The following is a 19,280-nucleotide window of genomic DNA, read 5'->3' as shown; positions in this document are numbered from 1 at the left end:
GTGGAGGAAGGATGTGGGATTTGCAGACCCACAGCCCTACGGACATTGCAGACTCAGAACCTCACACGCAGTTTTCCAAAAGGTTTCATTCACCAGAGATCTAAGCATTGCAGGTTTATGGTCAACCCCTGTTCCTACAGATTTCAAGGTGAAATAGGCATGGCTTCACCTGTGATCTTCCCAATTTCAGACTTGTGTAATTGTGTGATGGAGAGCAAGCTGTAGGTGTCCACCTCCTGGAAAATCCTATTCTTTCAGCAAATACTTCATTGAGAACCAGAGATGGAATCTGGGCCCAGCCAGGAGCAAAAGTGCCCAGCCCAGTTGAATCAACTTTTTTTTTTTTTTTTTTAATAGTGGACGTAGAGTAACACTCAGTCAAAACCAAGACTCACTCCATGTTGAAGTCCCAACTGCAGATCAGAATGAAGATTTTAGTCACTCAGTTGTGTCTGACTCTTTGGGACCCCATGAACCATAGACCGCCAGGCTCCTCTGTCCATGGGATTCTCCAGGCAAGAATACCAGAGTGGGTTGCCATTCCCTTCTCCAGTGGGTCTTCCCGACCCAGGGGTCAAAGCTTGGTCTCCTGCATTGCAGGTATATTCTTTACCATTTTACCATCCGTGATCAAACATATCTTGAACTTTCTTGCAGAGCATGGTAACATAGTTCTCTCTGAAAGCAATTTTCTCTACTTGTGTATATGAATGATTTCTTTACTACATTGGGTACCAATGTGAGAAACTCAGCTGCTTCTCAGTTTGTGCAGAAATCCACCCATCTGTGTGTTTTTTGTATCTTAGTATGTATCAGATTTCGGAGAAGGTGACGGCAACCCACTCCAGTACTCTTGGCTGGAAAATCCCATGGATGGAGGAGCCTGGTAGGCTGCAGTCCATGGGGTCGCAAAGAGTCAGACACGACAGAGCAACTTCACTCTCACTTTTCACCTTCATGCATTGGAGAAGGAAATGGCAACACACTCTAGTGTTCTTGCCTGGAGAATCCCAGGGAGAAGGGAGCCTGGTGGGCTGCCGTCTATGGGGTCGCACAGAGTTGGACACGACTGAAGCGACTTAGCAGCAGCAGCAGCAGCAGCATGTATCAGATTTAACTTACCATTCGAGGAGCAACTCGAAACATTTCACGGTGATAATGTAAACTTAAACCTTTCAAATGGATTATCTCTCAGCTCTTTTCATCTTTTGGGTATCCTATAACCGGGGATTTTGTTCTGCATGTTTTAACTCATCAAACTGGCCAATTTGCTGAGCCATATTTATAATCTGGGCTTCCCAGGTGGCGCGAATGGTAAAGAACCCGCCTGCCAGGGCAGGAGACGTAAGAGACCCCGGTTTGATCCTTGGGTTGGGACGATCCTCTGGAGGAGGAAATGGCAACCCACTCCAGCATTCTTGCCTGGAGAATCCCATGGACAGAGTTGGACATGACTGAAGAGACTACGGACAGCCCAGCACCTTTATAATCTATTCTTCTTTCGGCATTCTCTTTGTGCCATGCATGATTTAAGAAAGAACACAACGTAACTCGCTGCTCTCCCCAAGATGCATTCGCTTCTCTCATGAAAATAGTAATAAACTTGTGCTTTGTTAAGGTAGTTCTGAGTACACGACGGAATCCCTTTAGAAGCTGTATTGTCTCCATAGCTGTTGTTGCCATTTGAATAATTATTATCCTCCCAGCCCAGGAGCACAGTCAATAGGTCGGAATCTTCAGGATCTTTAGTCTCGAACTTTTTTGAAAATACCTCCCAGGTGTTCAGCTGTGTCTGGAAACCCCTGGTAAAAAGTTAGAACACATTCCCCAGATGTGGCATATTAGAACATCAGGTTTAAGAAAACTTGTACTAAATGCCTTCATAAATTCTAATTGAGACTTGAAGAATTTAGATTCCTTAGTTCTCGATACTGCAAAACAGCGTTGGGCACAAGCCAGGGAAGAATTAGAACACGTTTCACTGTCTACATTACAGATCAACGATTGTTGTTTTAATGTTTATCTAAAACGAGACCACTAACGTAAAGCCATCAGCTTCTCTGCATTAGAAAATTTAGGGTTGGTGATTATGCTGCTTGTTGAGCTGCTGAATTTGACCTGGAAAAGAAAAAAAAAATTTATTTTTTTAAATATTATTCTCTAGCTACTTCATGGAGTCCTGAATCCAGTTTTTAAGGTAGTTGTAATCTTTTTATCGTTTTTAACATGAGAGAAATTTTCATCCATGGACATGAATAATTAAACAGCTTGCTAACACGTTATCAGAAATAAAAGTAGAACACGGTGAAGATTTTGTTTGGATCCCTCTCTCTTCCCCTTTTAAACTATATGCCTTTGGTCTTACTCAGAGAGTCATAACCTCTTGATTCTTGTTTATCATTTCCTTCTTCTGCTATGTTTTACTTATACAAATCATCTCTAGCATGACCCTTTTAATATGCTACGGGTAGACTGGTTTTGATCTTCTGTAAATTGAATCATATATTCATCTTCACTTGACGTTTTGCATGGAAGGCCGTGATTTTGGCGTTCAGCCCTGGTGATGTTTGAAGATGTAGCTTGTTTATGCATGAATTCCTCTTGGTTACGTCTTCATACATTTCACTTCTTCCTTTGCTTCTTTTTTGTTGTACGCACTAGTTGTACTTTGTAGATTCTGTATATAAATATCATGCAGTATTTATCTTTCTCTGTCTGACGTTTTTTCACTTAGTATAATACCCTCTAAGTCCATCCATGTTGCTGCAAATGGCATTTTTTCATTCTTTTTTATGGCTGAGTAATATTCCTCTCTGTGTGTGTGTGTGTGTGTGTGTGTGTAAAACACCTTCTTTATGCATCCATCTGTTGATGGACATTTAGGTTCTTCTATGTCCTAGCTATTGTAAAAAGTGCTGCAGTGAACCCTGTGGGTACTCATATCTTTTTCAATTAGAGTTTTCTTTGGATATATGCCCAGGATTCAAATTGCTGGATCATATGGTAACTCTAATTTTTAGTTATTTTGAGGAACCGCCATACTGTTTTCCAAAGTGTCTGCACCAGTTTACATTCCCACTGACACTGTGTGAATATTATGTGGTTTTTCATAAAAAATGAAGAGCTTCTAGTGAGTTTCTTCCACACCCGTCACGTACCTTGCGAAGAATCAGTCTTTGAGATCAGAAGAGACTCGTCGCCCTTCAATAGTCGGGCATAAGGTGGTAGAAATGACATTTCTATTCCATTCAGTTGACTTTTCAGCAAGCTGACATAAATCTATATTTAAAATTAATTTATTCCACTGTGTAATTATAACAAGATGCTCACTTTATGATTTTTCTTTATAAATCCCTGCTTATACATTAGGAGTTTGGCATTCACATATACACAGCTGCTGTACATATGCAATTTACCAGATATATGATTTGGACTAGGAGGGTGATTTAAAAAAATCTACATGAGAATCTAGACAGTGTATTAAAAAGCAGAGACATCACTTTGCCAACAAAGGTGTGTATGGTCAAACCTACTGGTTTTTCCAGTAGTCATGTATGGATATGAGAGCTGGACCACTGAGAAGGTTAAACACTGAAGAACTGATGCTTTCAAACCGTGGTGCTGGACAAGACTCTTTAGAGTGTGTTGAACTGCAAGGAGATGAGACCAGTCAATCCTGAAGGAAATCAACCCTGAATATTCATTGGAAGGATTGATGCTGATGCTCAAGCTCCAATATTTTGGCCACCTTATGCAAAGAGCCAACTCATTGGAAAAGACAGTGATGTTGGGAAAGATTGAAGGCTGGAGAAAGGGACGACAGAGGGTGAGATGGTTGGATGGTATCACGGACTCAATGGATATGGGTTTGAGCAAGCTCCAGGAGATAGTGCAGGACAGGGAAGCCTGGTGTGCTGCAGTCCATGGGGTTGCAGAGAGTTACACATGACCTTGGAGAAGGCAATGGCACCCCACTCCAGTACCCTTGCCTGGAAAATCCCATGGACGGAGGAGCCTGGTAGGCTGCAGTCCATGGGGTCGCTAAGAGTTGGACACGACTGAGCGACTTCACTTTCACTTTCATGCATTGGAGAAGGCAATGGCAACCCGCTCCAGTGTTCTTGCCTGGAGAATCCCAGGGACGGGGGAGCCGTCTATGGGGTCACACAGAGTCGGACACGACTGAAGCGACTTAGCAGCTTAGACATGACCTACCAACTGAGCAACAACAAAGATGATAATCAGCTATTTTCTTTTAAAAATAACTCATTACTAATCAACTGTTTGGTGTCACTTTATGCTTTTAAAATAACATGGCGGTTAGCCACAGACATTAACTCTAGAAACCATCAATATTGTTAATTAAAGGAAAGCTCAGTTTTAGGAACACAAAATGAATTCGTTAATTAGAAGTTGCTTTGCGTGAAAAGGTCAGGTGTTATTTGAAGTTTGTATTTAATTATGAAGGTCAATTAAATATTATTTTTTCCGTTTCATTCCTTGCGTTTCAGTGAGGAAGAGTGTATTATTTAGCTATGTGGGAAAAATGAATAAGATCAACATAATGGAACTTTTCTTGGAAACTGAACATTATGCAATAGTCCATAGTCATCCTGTTGCAAATTAGCCATGATTTCCAGTTCCTCAGCCAATTGCTCTGAGGTTAGAAGCATGTTGGCTGATCCAAGGCCTCACTCAACTGGGGAATACTGGTTGGTTTTTAAACAAAACTTGAATAATTAGATGAAAGGTCTTCTGTTTTTCATCATATGCTGTTTCCTTTCTTAAAGTAAATTCATTGCACAGTTGCTTTACCTATGTAAATTAGGTTATAAAAATACATCCACGGTGAGACCAAGATAGTATGAAGGGGTCTTACAAGTTGAGTGCTGTGGTAGACGCTTCATTGGAGAAATGGACTTTCAAACCTCTTCGTCAGCAAGGGCGTGTTGAGTCAGTTCAGTCGCTCAGTCATGTCTGACTCTTTGCGACCCCATGGACTGCAGCACGCCAGGCCTCCCTGTCCATCACCATCTCCCGGAGCGCGCTCAAACTCATTTCCTTTGAATCAGTGATGCTCTCCAACCATCTCATCCTCTGTTACCCACTTCTCCTTTTGCCTTCAATCTTTCCCAGCATCAGGGTCTTTCCTAGTGAGTCAGCTCTTTGCATCAGGTGGCCAAAGTATTGGAACTTCAGCTTCAGCATCAGTCTTCCCAATGAATATTCAGGACTGATTTCCTTTAGGACGACTGGTTTGATTCCCTCGCTGTGCACAGGATTCTCCATAGTCCTCTCCAGCATCGCAGTTTGAAAGCATCAATTCTTTGGCGCTCAGCCTTCCTTATGGTCCCACTCTTGCATCCGTACATGGCTACTGGGAAAACCATAGCTTTGACTCTTTGGACAAACATTATCTAAGTGACGTCTCTGCTTTTTAATATGCTGGTCTATGTTTGTCATAGCCTTTCTTCCAAGGAGGATATTTAACAATTGAGAACTCACCAGGAAGACAGCATAGTCAAACTATTCAACCAAAGGGACAGTTTGAGTGTGTGCTACACAGAGGGGATATACACTCAGTCCTGAGAAATATCCCTACTTCTTCAACAGCTACCTTTCTGTACCTGAAACTGAACTTTCTGTTGGGGTTTTATTGGGTTGTCCAAAAAGCTTGCTCAGGTTTTCCCATAGCATCTAATGGAAAAACCCAAACGAACTTTCTGGCTAGCCCAATAGCTCTTTCCAAGGTCACTCCAATCACTTGTTGCTAATGTGTTGTATTTCCTCTCAGACCTTCCCAGGGTCTTTCGTTATCAGTCTTTTTTCCCTACGGTATTGTGTTAAGTTTCAGGTGAAAAGCAATGTGATTCCCTTTGATGGATGTATGGATAGATAGATGAATGGATATCCATCCTTGGTTATTACAAGATATTGATTAAGTCTAGTTCCCTCTGCTATACACTAAGATCTTTTGTTTATGCAGTTTATATATAGCTGGGTGTGTATGCTAATCCCAAACGTGCAGTTCCTACCACTTCACATCCCCTTTGGTAACGATGTTTGTTTTTTGTGTTAGTCTATTTCTATTTTGTAAATAAATTCATTTGTAGTATTTTTAAGATTGTATGTATCAGGGGCTTCCCTGAGAGCTCAGTTGTTAAAGAATTCACCTGCAGTGCAGGAGACCCCCAGTTCGATTCCTGAGTCTGGAAGATCCCCTGGGAACGGAATGGGTACCCACTCCAGTGTTCTGGCCTGGAAAATTCCATGGACTGTATAGTCCGTGGGATTGCATGTATAAGTGATATCATATATTTGTCTTTCTCTGACTCACTTCACTTAGTATGATCATCTCTGCATCGATGCATGTTGCTGCCTTATTTCATTCTTTTTCATGGCTGAGTAGTATTCCGCTATATATGTATGTACCACATCTTCTTTATCCATTCTCACAAGGCAATAGAAATAAAAGTGAAAATAAACAAATAGGAGCTCATCAAACTTATAAGCTTTTGCACAGCAAACGAAACCTTCAACTGTCTTCTTAACCAAGTTCCAAGGTTCCCATTGAAAACCAACATTGGAAAGCTTGGGTATATTTCTGGACACAATTAAGATTACATGAGTTAGTCGGCATGGCTAGGTTTTGATAGAGATGAAGAAGAATGTCGGTTTTTTTTTATATTTAGTTGTTAGCATTTTATGGACAAATAACAAACCAGATTAATTCTTATCTGCTCCTAGATAGTATCCAGTCATAAATACTAGGAAACCCAGCAACCAGCCATGCTTGTCTTGCACTTGAGCAGGAAATAGTGTATATAATAGTGAGCTTCCCTGGTGGCTCAGCTGGTAAAGAATCCACTGCAATACGGGAGACCTGGGTTCGATCCTCAGGTTGGGAAGATCCCCTGGAGAAGGGAAAGGCTACCCACTCCAGTATTCTGGCCTGGAGAATTCCATGCACTGTATAGTCCATGGAGTCCCAAAGAGTCGGACACGACTGAGTGACTTTCGCTTACTTAGTGTGTCCAAGCAGATCGGCATATTTGGAATTTGTGCACTTTGTGAGAAACTATCAAAATTAGGTTTCACAGTTGTAACACTGAGTTATGTAAATCATCTTTATTTCTTAAATACAATTTGTAGTGCCATGAATACCATATAAATACAAAATCGGTATGGGCTTCCCTGGGGGCTTAGTGGTAAAGAACCCGACCGCCGGTGCAGGAGACAGGGGCTTTGATCCTCTGGGTCTGAAAGATCCCCTGAAGGAGGAAATGACAGCCCACTCCAGTTTTCTTGCCTCTGAAATCCTATGGACAGAGAAGCCTGGCGGGCTACAGTCCATGGAGACACAAAAAGTCACACACAGCAACCGAGCATGCCGTCAGAGACACACACGCACACACACACACACACACATTTCATGCATGTTTCAAAAACAGTATGTGATGCAAAAAAAATGACTTTCCTAATAAGTTTTAAAATATTTGTGTTAAAAATGAATTGTAGCTCACAAATGAAATAAAGCTGTCTGTACGTTTTCAAAATATGTGTCAGAATCCACTCTTATATCATTTTCCCTCAGCTTTTCTCATGTTACTTCGGGCATTGCATGTGTATCAGAAATTCGGTTGGATAAGGCCCTCCATCATTTTCTCAGCATGATTGCAGCTATAATACATTTTTGCCTTGCGTTTCTCTTTAGACTCTAAATAAATAAATAGACACTAAATAAATAATAAGCAAGCACTGAATACACAGGCTGAACAGATAAATGTGCCTCAGCTTCATGCAAAGTTATTCACCAACAACATTTTGCAGTCGGAGCATATAAGCTTTATCGTCTGCATAATCTTTCTTTTCACTGAAGTGTAGTTGATTTACAGTGTTGCTTTAATTTCTGCTGTACAGCAGTGTGATTCAGTTATACACACATACTCTTTTCCATGATGGGGTCTCAGAGTATATTGAATATAAAGTTCAGTGTACTCTGCGGTCTGTGGCAGGCTCTTGTTCATCCATCCTGTGTATAACAATTGGCATCTGGGAATCCCAAACTCCCCGCTGACGCCTCCCTCCACCCTGTCCCCCATAGCAGACGAAAGACTGTTTTCTGTCTGGGAGGCAGGTTCTGTTTCATAGTTAAGCTCATTGGTGTCATATTTCAGATTTCACATGTGATATCAGAGCATATTTGGTCTTCCTCTGTTTGACTTACTCCACTTAGTATGAAAATCTCTAGGCTCATCAATGTTGCTATAGATGGCATGATTTCGTTCCTTTTTTGTGGCTGCATAATATTCCTGTGTGTGTGTGTGTGTGTGTGTGTGTGTGTGTGTATACTCACTGCATCTTTTTTTTTTTTAATCAATAGTATTTTGTTTGTTTTCACTTTTTTATTAATTGGAAGAAAATTGCTTAACATTGCTGTGTTGTTTTCTGCCATACAACAACGAAAATCAGACATGATTATGCATATATCATAAAAAATAGGAAACGATCCATGAATTTTTGTGTCATGCCTGCTGAGGGCCATGCTAATCTTCTCTATATTGTTCCAATTTTAGTGTATGTGCTGCAGAAACACACACGATACCACATCTTCTTTTTAAAATTTTTATTGTAAGTTATTTGCTTTACCATAATGTACCACATCTTCTTTATAGCTTCATCTGTAGATGGGCATTTAGGCTGTTTGCATACACGGCTATCGTGAATACTATCATCTGTATAATACAGACAGAGCCTAGGTAGACCAGTTATCCGCTTTCCCTATGGCATTCTTTCATTTATCAACAAACACTTCTCCTTACTTGCTCTCTGTGGGTGAAACAGAAATAAATGGCAGGATTTGTGAAATCCCATTTGTAGCATAGTGTTCTATATAAATCATCTTTATGTCTTAAATACAATTTGTACTGTCATGAAAAATATATAAGTGCAAAATGTATATGGGCTCTCCAAGAAGCACGATGCTTTCAAAAGCACATCATCCAGTTAGTTTCTCAAGCTGTGCTGTTGGACTAAGATGTACTCTTCTCGACTTTACAGCTGAGAAATGTGAGGCTTTCCTGCAGATTCAAAGCCAGAGCTGACTGACTCTGTGTGTGCGTGTGTGTGTGCGCGTGCGTGTGTGCACACGTTTGTGCGGTTGAGTCTCTTTGTGACCCCATGGACTGCAGCCCGCCAGGCTCCTCTGTCCATGGGATTCTCCAGGCAAGAATACTGGAGTGGGTTGCCATTTCCTCCTCCAGGGCATCGTCCCAACACAGGGGTCGAACCCAAATCTCCTGCATCTGCAGGTGGATTCTTTACCATTAGCGCCATCTGGAAAGCCCCCTACTGCGTGAATCCAGTGCAAAATATTGACGCGCTCCTGACCTGGGAGCAGATACCCGTCATAGAAAGTGCTAGGTTCTATCACTCTAACTCACTTAATACAGTGAACTGACTTGCAAGAACTAAGACCATTAGGAGAAACTTGAAAAGGCACTCACGTTGGTGGTGGTTAAGACATGAAATGTCTGTGGTGGATTCCTGCATAAAGGGTTGGACCACAGAGGTCATGGAGTGAGTCTCCACGCGGTGCTCCATGATCAGATAGTAAGTTTTGAAGTGAGGCTGTACGTACAGGAGGAAGGGACCTTACAGGATCCTGGCAGTCGTATAAAGGGCATCCTAGGAAGAGATGGGTTTCCCAGGTAGCTCAGTTGGTAAAGAATCCGCCTGCAATGCAGGAGACCCCGGGTTGATTCCTGGGTCAGGAAGGTCCCCTGGAGGAGGGGTAGGCTACCCACACCAGTGCGCTTCCTGGTGGCTCAGCTGGTAAAGAATCCGCCTGCAATGCAGGAGACCTGGGTTCGATCCCTGGGTTGGGAAGATCCCCTGGAGAAGGGAATGGCTACCCCCTCCAGTATTCTGGCCTGGAGAATTCCATGGACTGTATAGACCATGGGGTCACCAAGAGTCGGACAGGACTCAGCGACTTTGGGTTTCACCTTCAGGAAGAGGTGGAAGATACTGTGTACAGAGAGGGACGGAGATGCAAGGTGTATCCCAGGGGGCAGTCATGTGGAATGTGGTCGATTTGTTGGCTAAAGGGCATGTGTCAAGCACGGCCAGCGATGTAGAGATGGACCACAGAGGATGGCCCTGGACATCTCTCTAAGACATTTGACTTTCACACAAGCTTGCTGTGTTGTGTGTATACGTGTGTATGTCCGTGTACAATGGATACAAAAGCAGTTATACATGGGAAGAAAAAGCCGTTATTTAAAATTAAGCATGAAAATCACTTATAGCCACCTTCTTAACATTAGTCACTCAGTCGTGTCTGAGTCTTTACGACCCCATGGGCTGTAGCCCACCAGGCTCCTCTGTCCATGGGATTCTCCAGGCAAGAATACTGGAGTGGGTTGCCATTTCCTCCTCCAGGGGATCTTCCCGACCCAGGGGTCGAACCTGGGTCTCCTGCATTGCAGGCACATTTTTAACCATCAGAGCCACCAGGGAAGTCCCTTCCTAGAGACAAACACTATGAACTATTTGATTTCTTTGCAGAGATTATATTTCTCACACCCTTCTTGTTATGGGTCATAAAAATGGGATCTATAAGACAAAGTATTCCGGTTTCTCTGAAGACATCTTAGACGTGATTCTGTGTTTACACATAGAAATGCTCTGTATAATTTTATATACGTATACAGCCTCCGGTTACGTGGATTCAGCCAACAGAATTCATGCAGCAAATCTATTCATGGATTTTGAGATTGCTGTCATTCATGTTTTATTGTTCACTTGCTAATTTGTGTTCAACTATTCGTGATCCCGTGAACTACAGCCTGCCTGGCTTCCCTGTCCTCCACTATCTCCCGACTATGCTCAAATTTATGTCAGTTACTTTGCTGATGCTGTCCAAATGTCTCACATTCAAAATTATAATCAATAGGTATATTCTTGGTCAATCAGTGGTTACGACTCTGTGCTTCCGACGCAGGGGGCTCAGGTTCAATCGCTGGTCAAGGAACTAAGATCCCACATGCCATGAGGTTTGGCCCCAAAATGTAATATATATTTTTTAAAAAATTCTGAGCAGCAGCACATTGCAAACCCTCCTGTGGCTATTTCTGTACCAATACAGATTTTTATAGAAAACATTTATGGAAATAGAACTGCTGAGTCAGGGGGCTTCAAGTTTTGATTTTGGTGTGTTTTGCCCTTTTGTATGCCTTCGGAGCACCATGATTATATTGATGGTGTAGAAATGGATTGGAAGCTGCAAGGTTGAGTGAGTGAATCAGACCTCTTATCTTGGACACTGTGATGCAGCCTTGAGGAGTGATAAAGTGTATGAGCTATTCAAGAGACCAAATCAAAAGCATGTGACAGCCAGTTGAATTTGTTGTTCAGTCACTAAATCATGTCTGACTCTTTGCAACCCCATGGACTGTAGCACACCAGGCTTCCCTGTCCTTCCCTCTCTCCTGGAGTTTCCACAAAGTCATGTCCATAGAGTTGGTGATGCCATCCAACCATCTCATCCTCTGTCGTTCCCTTCTCCTCCCGCCTTCAATCTTTCCCAGCATCAGGGTCTTTTCCAGTGAGTCAGTTCTTCGCATCAGGTGGCCAAAGGATCGGAGCTTCAGCTTTAGCATCAGTCCTTCCAAAGAATATTCACGGTTGATTTCCTTTAGGATTGATTGGTTTGACCGCCTTGTTCCCCAAGGGACTCTCAAGAGTGTTCTCCAGCACCACATTTCAAAAGCATCTGTTTTTTGGCACTCAGACTTCTCATCAACAAATCTGGAAAATATTCAAGGATGAGATTTTGATTTAAGAAAAAAAAAAAAATCTTGTTGGCTCACAGGGGATTTGGCTCCAGACTGGCTGTTGCCAAATTCTCAGCATCATGAAATATGTTTATCAATGATCTTCACCTTTTGATCAGTGTTGTATAACAAACAGGGTTTTATCATTTTCTATTTTGTTTCCAGAATTTAATGAGTGTTAGTTTTGTGAATCCATATATTTTCAGCTAAAATACTTTAAGACGTCTGTGCAGGCTCAGTGGAAATTGTCAGTCAGGGATAGAATATGCTTTTTAAAAATAGTGCAAGGAATCCCACTGATACAGTCATGGGCCCCACGTTCTGAAACACGTGCTGTAGAAATCATGTGTCCGTCATCATTCTCTTAGATTTATTCTCCTGACACAGGAAATTGCTCTGACTCTGTGCAATATTGAGATGGCAATGAAATATCATAAAAGTAGCATTAGTTACGACTTGGGCCATTTTTACGCAAAATGAAAACAAAATCAGACACAATCCAAATAGCTTTGCCTATCCCACCCACAGGATTTAAATGTTTTTCCAGTTTTATCCCATTCTTTAGACCCTATGCACTCTTGCTAAATCATAAATGAATCCAATAATAAAAATTCAGGGACTTCCTGGTGGTCCAGTGGCTAAGACCCCATGCTCCCAATGCAGGTGGCTGGGTACAACCCGTGCTCAGGGACCTGGGTTCCCCATGCCTCGACTAAGACCCCACATGGCCAAATAAATAAATAAATATTTTTTTTAGAAAAGAAGAAAACTTCAGTTTCACCTCGTAACAAACACACCCAGGGAATGATTTTCTGTAAGGGAATGATTTTCTGTAAGCATCAAGGAACAAAAACGGGCATTTATTGTCCTGCTTCGTATTTCTACCTTAGCTCTGATTCTTATTACACAGATTTCTCATTCTTATTACACAGATTTCAATTTACGTGACCTAAAGTAAATTGTGTGACTTTTCTCATTGAAATGTTTTCATTTACACATTTCCTTTTTGCTTTTACTCCTTTGAATTAAATATTGGGTGCACAAATACAAAATTCTCTCTCAAATGCAAGCGCCTTGAAAATGTAAATGAAAATGGTCACTTGGTGGTTATCTTCTGTTTAATGATCATAAAAAAAAATGTGGTTGTTCAGTCGCTCAGTCGTGTCTGACTCTTTGTGACCCCATGGGCTGCAGCACGCCAGACTTCCCTGTCCTTCACCATCTCCCAGAACTTGCTCAAACTCCTGTCCATTGAGTCGGTGATGCCATCCAACCATCTCATCCTCTGTCGTCCCCTTCTCCGCCTGCCCTCAATCTTTCACGCTTAGGTAGTGAATTATTTCTCAAGGGATTACATCATCTGTGGCATTAAAGTCATGTTGCAAACAACTGAAGTGTGGTTATTAATACATCTGACCCCACTGGGCTTCTTACTGCCCACTTAATGTGTGTTCTGGAACCAGTCTCTTAAAGTCTTGCAGTTCAGTTGAATGAGGAACATTTAGATACTGGTTAGCCACCCTACAAGGCTCAACTTTCTGTTCCAGAGCAATATTTAGACCAAATACAATGCACACAATACTCATTTCATTCAACGTGCAATGAGAGATGGGATTTAGGGTTTTTAAGCATCTTTTCCATGAATCACATTTTAAAATAAACACCCAGCCACTTAGCACATCTCATGTATGTGTGTGTGTGTGTGTGTGTTATTCCTTCCAGTGCTTTGATTGAAACTCAGTATCAATTTAGTCCCTAATCTGTCTAAATTCAAATGACTTCTTTTGTGTGTCTCTCTCCTTGTTCAGTTAATGTTGTTGGTTGTAGGGGGCGGGGACGCCTTACTGATTTACAAGCTTCACTTCAGAGACAGTAAATCTCAAAAACCAACGTTTCATCAGCTGAGACGCTTAGAGAATTTGGAGTCAGGAGTGTGTGTCTGTGAAAAGGAGCCATTTGTTTAAAATCACCGGGTTTGGCCAGTCAAGGGACGGGCTTCTGTGAATTCATCTGAAGCACGTTAGAGAAGTTGCAAGCTGATCTGGGAAACTGACCCCTTGAGACCCTTCGATCTTTGGTAAAGTGTGTCTTTGTTTCCCAGTCGACAAGCTGCTTTAATGTTGTTCGTACAGTCCCACGCCAGGAAACCCCGGCCCATGCTCTGTCTGGATTATATCAGGCACTGTGATCACTTTCACTTTTCACTTTCATGCATTGGAGAAGGAAATGGCAACCCACTCCAGTGTTCTTGCCTGGAGAATCCCGGGGATGGGGGAGCCTGGTGGGCTGCCGTCTATGGGGTCGCACAGAGTCAAACACGATTGAAGCGACTTAGCAGCAGCAGCAGCAATTTGTTTTGTTTTGTTTCTAGAATTTTTGATGTGAAACATTTCTAAAGGCTTTCTTCGATTTGTGAAACAGTGTTGCTTCTGCATTATGTTTTGGCTTTTTGGCCACAAGACTGGTGGGATCTTACCTCCCTGCCCAGGGATCGAACCTGCACTCCCTACCCCCTGCTTTGGAAGGTGAAAATGAAGTCGCTCAGTCGTGTCCGACTCTGTAGCCTATCAGGCTCCTCCGTCCATGGGATTTTCCAGGCAAAGGTACTGGAGTGGATTGCCATTTCCTTCTCCAGGGGATCTTCTCGACCCAGGGATCGAACCCAGGTCTCTTCCCATTGCAGACAGACGCTTTACCGTCTGAGCCACCAGGGAAGCCGAAGTTGTAACAGCTGGACCACCAGGGAAATCCATCAAACACTGTATTTTGACAGTTAGACTAGGAAAGCAGTTTGCTTTCATAGGGAATATAAAACCACTTGCATTCATTCTGGTCCTGCCACGGGAACTCAGAAGCACTGAAAAGAACAAATGAAATGCGGGAAGGATGGGGGAAGGGATAGTCAGGGAGTCTGGGATGGACATGGACACACTGCTGTGTTTAACATGGAGAACCAGCAAGGACCTGCTGTCCAGCACAGGCAACTCCGCTCAATGTCATGTGGCAGCCTGGATGGGAGGGGAGTTTGGGGCAGAACGGATACATGTGTATGTATGGCTGAGTCCCTTTGCTGTCCACCCGAAACCATCACAACACTTTTAATTGGTTATACTCCAGTACAAAATAAAAGGTGAAAAAAGAGTGAAAAAAGCCGTCCCTGGTGGTAGCAGTAAGTGAAGATTCCATGTCAGACGCTATGGAAACACCAGCTTCAAAAAAACCCTGGGTACCTTTGCTGGGGTTCTGAGACACATGGAGAGCTGTTTCCTGCAGAGGTTTTGGAAGGAGATTAGCATCGCCAGCGTCAAACCTTTCCATGAGATGCTTTTAGAAGAAGTAGGATTTGCCAGGGTATGGAATGTTAATGGTCCCTCCTATCACAGAGGTTATTGGACAGTCACGTTCTTTGCGGAGAGACGGTCGTGTTTCACTGTGGACCGAGGGGCTCTGATTTCCTAAAGACTCGTGATTTACGATCCATTGCAAAAATCGTCAGGCTCATCTCCAGAAAAATAACTGAGGAGGTCATTCCGTGAGAGTGAAGCATAGGAGAGAGGCGGATGGGTTAAAACCAGGACGGTTCTGCCAGAAAATTCCTGGAGCCTTTAGGAAGGAATCACCCCTTAGCTGAATGGAGGGAGAGAGGCTTTCTCTTTACGGTTATTATCCGGTACCCAAACCGTCATTATCAACCGGTTTCATCCATAAAGCCGGCTGAAAGAGGCTTTTCCACCCAAGCAAAGTGGGATTCATTTTATGAGAAGGCATGTGAAATGCGGTGGCCGGGAGGGGGGGGGGGGTGTTCCACAACATTCTCAGGCAGGAAAGACTAATTAGTAATTGCCAATTACATAAGGGAGCGCCTGGTAATGTCTGCACACTCCCATCCTTTCGCTCAACTCGAAGCCACCCCCGTGAACTCTCGAGGGGAGTGGAGTTGTGTGACGTTCCCTAAATGTGCATCCTGGCAGTTGACATCCTTGTATGTACTCGGGCAAGGAGGTTGGGAGTCCAGATGATTGCAATTTCAGAGCAACAATGGCAAAAAAGAAAAAACATTCTTGCTGCTTTTATTTGGACCAGACCATTCATTTCCAATCACCTCCTGGTTCATACACCCCGTAGCTCATAGGTACTCAGGCAAACTATGGGAAGGTAACCTCATTCCTCAGTTGGTGAAAGATCTCATTCTTTACGGTTTTCTTTTATGTTTTGAGAAGCTGGTTCAGTTCAGTTCAGTCGCTCAATCCTGTGCAACTTTTTGCGACCCCATGAATCGCAGCACACCAGGCCTCCCTGTCCATCACCAAAACCCAGAGTTCACTCAGATTCATGTCCATCGAGTCAGTGATGCCATCCAACCATCTCATCCTACCACCCCCTTCTCCTCCTGTCCTCAATCTTTTCCAGCATCAGGGTCTTTTCCAATGAGTCAGCTCTTCACATGAGGTGGCCAAAGTATTGGAGTTTCAGCTTCAACATCAGTCTTTCCAATGAACACCCAGGACTGATCTCCTTTAGGATGGACTGGTTGGATCTCCTTGCAGTCCAAGGGACGCTCAAGAGTCTTCTCCAACCTACTCTGAGGGTTTCTTGGGTTTCTGCCAGCTTTGCTTAGGTGCTCAGTTGCTCAGTCATGTCTGACTCTTTGGGACCCCATAAATGGTAGCGCGCCAGGCTCCTCTGTCCAGGGGATTTCCCTGATAAGAATACCGGAGTGGGTTGGGTTGCCATTCCCTTCTCCAGGGGATCTTCAGACCCAGGGATCAGACCCACGTCTCCTGCTTGTCAGGTGAAGTCTTAACCACTGAACCACCTGGGAAGCCCTCCAGGTTTGCTTAAGGATGTCTTTGAAGGCGTTGGTTCTCTTTTCTGTTATTTTCAGTCCCCAATAGCCTGTCTTCATGTAAACATTGTACTTACTGGCCATGCTTATTTAGTAAGCAGTCCCTGGAAATATGTGACTATCATAACCCTTGCAATAAAGAGGAAAATAAAGGGGGAAAAGTGGGAGCAATGACAGACTTTCTCTTCTTAGGCTCTAAAATCACTGGGGATGGTGACTGCAGCCAAACTAGAAGCAAGGAAATTAGAAGATGCTTGCTAAGAAGGAAAGCTATGACAAACTTCAACAGTGTATTAAAAAGCAGAGATATCACTTTGCCAACAAAGGTCCATGTAGTCAAAGCTATGCTTTTTCCAGTTAGTCATGTATAGATGTGAGAGTTGGACCATAAAGAAGGCTGAGCGCCAAAGAATTGATGCTTTTGAACTGCGGAGTGGGAAAAAACTGTTGAGAGTCCTTGCTTAGCAAGGAGATCAAACCAGTCCATCCCTAAAGGAAAGCAGCCCTGAATATTCATTGCAAGGACTGATGCTGAAGCTGAAACTCCAATCCTTTGGCCACCTAATGGGAAGAACTAGCTCATTGGAAAAGACCCTGATGCTGGGAAAGATTGAGGACAGGAGGAGAAGGGGGTGACAGAGGATGAGATGGTTGGGTGGCATCACCGACTTGATGGACATGAACTTGGGCAAACTCTGGAAGATAGTGAAGGACAAGGAAGCCTGGTGTGCTACAGTCCATGGGGTTGCAAAGAGTCGGACACAACTTAGTGAATGAACAACAACCACACAGAGGTAATATATTGGCATTTTGTGTAGGGTCATGTAAGAGTGGGAAGTAGGGGGGAAAAAACTTTTTATGACTCTTTTCTTCTCCCCAGAAGGCTTACTGAAGACAGATTTGCATGTAAAGTTGGATTAAAGTTTGTGCTAGTATTTAAGCTCGGCAGACGCTTCATAAAATATTCATAGTTTTAAATCTGAGCAAGAGAGCATCTGTCTGTCCCACAGGAAGACTTCAAGCATCAGAGGAAAGCAGAGGTTCCAGGTCAAGATATTTCTGCAGTGTGAACCCGAAAGGGCATGTGATCTCAAAAATCAAAAAAATAATCACTTTGCCACAATGAATGCCCAGATGGTCTTCTTTGCAGCTTTTAAGGTGGCATTTAGGGTTTGATTCCTTAGCTTACACTTTTTAAAATTAAAACTAAAAATTAAAATCCTCTTAGTTTTTAAAAGAAAGTATCGCAGTCCATGCTATTCTGGGGGGGACAGTTGGGGAGATTTGAATATGCATTGCCTTTTGGCCGAGATTAAAAAATTGTACGTTTCTGCATGTAACTGTAATATCTTTTTTAATATAGAAAAAGAGAGATGCATTCCAAACTATTTAAGAGTGGCATGTCTTGATGGTTCTAATTTCCTTTGAAATTTGTGAGTTGAATGGAGTTAAATAAAATATGTCAATGAGGAAGTCAATGGGCAAAAGATAACCTTCTGTTCTTATAACAGTGCACACAATCTTATACACAATTTTATACATAGTACACACAATCTTATACACTGATGATACACAAGCTTTTTGCCCTGAAAAATTAGTTTGTTTTTCTTTTTCCTGCAGTTTTTTTTGTTTTGTTTCCACGGAAAACCTAGATACACACAGGAGTAATGACTTGAGTCTAGTAAAATGAATGTTTAATCGCTAAGTCGTGTCTGAATCTTTGTAACTTCAGGGACCATGGCCCTCCAGGCTCCTCTGTCCTTGGGATTTCCCAGGCAAGAATACTGGCGTGGGTTACTGTTTCCTGTTCCAGGAAGTCTTCGTAACCTAGGGATTGCATCAGCATCTCTTGTATTGCTGGTGGACTCTTTACTGCTAGCCTATAAAATGTATAGGTTTCTGATACGGTCGTGTATTTCAGATTCACTTTGCCTCATACAAAGCCTGAGTGAGACATTTCATTATACTGTCAAAAGAAACAGGGCTTCCCTGATAGCTCAGTTGGTAAAGAATCCGCCTGCAGTGCCGGAAACTCCGGTTTGATTCCTGGGTCGGGAAGATCTGCTGGAGAAGGGATAGGCTACCCGCTCTTGGGTTTTCCTTATGACTCAGCTGGAAAAGAATCTGCCTGCAATGTGGGAGACCTGGGTTCAATCCCTGAGTTGGGAAGATCTCCTGGAGAAGGGAATGGCTATTCACTCCAGTATTCGTGGGTTTCCGTTATAGCTCAGCTGGTAAAGAATCCACCTGCAATGCAGGAGACCTGGGTTCGATCCCTGGGTCAGGAAGATCTGCTGGAGAAGGGATAGGCTACCCACTCAAGTATTCCAGCCTGGAGAATTCCATGGACTGTGTAGTCTATGGGGTTGCAAAGAGTGAGACACGACTGAGCGACTTTCTTTTCTTTTCAAAAGAAAGGAAAACCATTGTAACTATTGTTTATATCATATAACCCTTTCTGTCATGAAAAGGTGCTGTTCTCTTCCTTCTATGTACAGGGAGGAGATGCAAACAAGGAACAAGGTGTCCCGTGAAATATCCAAGTAGCAGCGATGCTGTGGCCGTGTACTCTGTAGGTGACGACCCCAAAATCTCCT

At 42.9% G+C, this 19,280-nt stretch overlaps 1 protein-coding gene and 1 non-coding gene across 5 annotated transcripts in view; one reads left to right on the top strand and one right to left on the bottom strand.

Annotated features, from left to right (window-relative positions):
- NLGN4X (neuroligin 4 X-linked) overlaps window positions 1-19,280 on the top strand; it is a 391,119-nt gene that overhangs the window by 348,284 nt on the left and 23,555 nt on the right. The gene's annotated exons all lie outside the window — the stretch shown is intronic.
- LOC112582384 lies at window positions 8,495-8,596 on the bottom strand. Its single transcript, XR_003106923.1, has one exon. It is a non-coding gene; the product is annotated as a U6 spliceosomal RNA (small nuclear RNA).

Source organism: Bubalus bubalis, chromosome X, assembly GCF_019923935.1.
Source record: "Bubalus bubalis isolate 160015118507 breed Murrah chromosome X, NDDB_SH_1, whole genome shotgun sequence".
Taxonomy (NCBI): domain Eukaryota; kingdom Metazoa; phylum Chordata; class Mammalia; order Artiodactyla; family Bovidae; genus Bubalus; species Bubalus bubalis.
This window is presented reverse-complemented; position numbering and strand designations above follow the sequence as displayed.